Source organism: Echinops telfairi, unplaced genomic scaffold (assembly GCF_000313985.2).
Source record: "Echinops telfairi isolate 266 unplaced genomic scaffold, ASM31398v2 ScPeMD7_12;HRSCAF=54, whole genome shotgun sequence".
Classification (NCBI taxonomy): Eukaryota; Metazoa; Chordata; class Mammalia; order Afrosoricida; family Tenrecidae; genus Echinops; species Echinops telfairi.
In genome coordinates, this window is record NW_022103909.1 from 4411722 (window position 1) to 4413363 (window position 1642).

General features: G+C 38.5%; 1 non-coding gene across 1 annotated transcript; it reads right to left on the reverse strand.

The window, feature by feature from the left end:
- Positions 1–499: 499 nt before the first annotated feature.
- On the reverse strand, positions 500–602 carry LOC115868573. Its single transcript, XR_004045672.1, has one exon. It is a non-coding gene; the product is annotated as a U6 spliceosomal RNA (small nuclear RNA).
- Between the last annotated feature and the right edge of the window lie 1040 nt (positions 603–1642).

A 1642-nucleotide genomic window follows, 5' to 3' on the forward strand; every position in this document is an offset into this window, starting at 1 on the left:
GTAGTTTCAAAGACTGCCGATCTTTGAGAAAACAAACAGCCTGACATTTGTCCCCTGGAGCAGCGAGTTGGTTTAACAGCCAACTTGGCAGTTACTAGCCCAACACCTAACTCATTACACCACCAGGGTTCCTTAGTCCATGGGATTATACAGTACCCAATCTTGACAAACACAGTTCCAGCACATCAATTCTTCTGCCTTCCATTGTCACCATCCAACTCTCAAATATAAGAGGTATGACTTGGGTCAGAAACACTTAATCATCAAAGCAATTACCTTTGCTTTTTAAAACTTTATAGACATGCTTTGCAGCAGATTTACCCAAACAATATATTGTTTGATTTTTTGGCTGGACTCATGTGTGATAAAGGAATTTCAAATAAAAATAAAACACTATATACATGTTAGAAACCAGTAGTGATCAAGTTGATTCCAACCCATGATGACCCTGTGTAAGTCAGAGTAGACTTGTGCTCCGCGCCTAGAGCTTTGTGTTTTTTTTAAGATGGAATGCTTCATGGATTTGCATGTCATCCTTGCACAGGAGCCGTGTTAATCTTCTCTGTATCGTTCCTATTTTAGTATATGTGTTAGTCTAGTATATAGCAAGCATTCCATAGATTTTCAAATAACTTATTCTTCAGAAGTTGATAACCAGGTCTTTCTTCTGAGGTACCTCTAAGAGTTGAACTGTTAACCTCTCAGCTAGCAGCTGAGTATGTTAATCACTTGGATCACCCAATGACTCCCGAACACTGATGGCAGCAAGTGCTAGTGAGGATATGGAGCAACAGGAAAACTAGCTAGAGTTTCTTACCAAGGTTATCATAGGTTCACCATTCAATCCAGCAACCACACTCCTGGGTATTCGTCCAAGTAAGATGAAAATGTTTGTCCACATAAAATCCTGCACATGAATAATGGCAGCAGGTTTGTTGATAATTGCCAAAAATTGGAAGCAACCTCTCTGTCTTTCAGTAGGTGAATGGATATACAAACGATGGTCATCCATATAATGCAGTATTATTAAGTGGTAAAAAGACATGAGCTAAGTGGTAGATGTTTTGTTATGTATATTTTCATCACCATAAAAATAAATATATGAGCTATCAAGCCACAAAAAACATGGAGGACAGTGCAAGACATGGGGGGGGGGAATTATAAATTATCAAGGGCTCATGAGGGAGGGAAAGTGAGAGAAGGCAAAAATGAACTGATACCAAGGGTTCAAGTAGAAAGAAAATGTTCTGAAAATGATGATGATAACATATGTACAAATATGCTTGACAATGAATGTATGTATAGATCCTGATAAGAGCTGCATGAGCCCAAAAAAATGATTAAAAAAAAAAGGCATGGAGGAGCCTTAAATGCATATTGTTAAATGGAAGATGTCAGTCTGAAAAAAGCCATATGAAATTCCAAAAATATGCTACTCTGGAAAAAAAAGTAACTACAAACAGTGGCAATGCCAGTGATTGTGGGAGACGAGTGAGGATGAACAGGTGGAGCACACAGAATGTCTAGGGCAGTGAAACCATTTTTGCACATAATACAACAATGGTGGACTCAACATGAAGCATTTTTCAAATCCCACAGGACTGTATGCAACTCAAAAAGTGAGCCCTAGTATGAACTATGG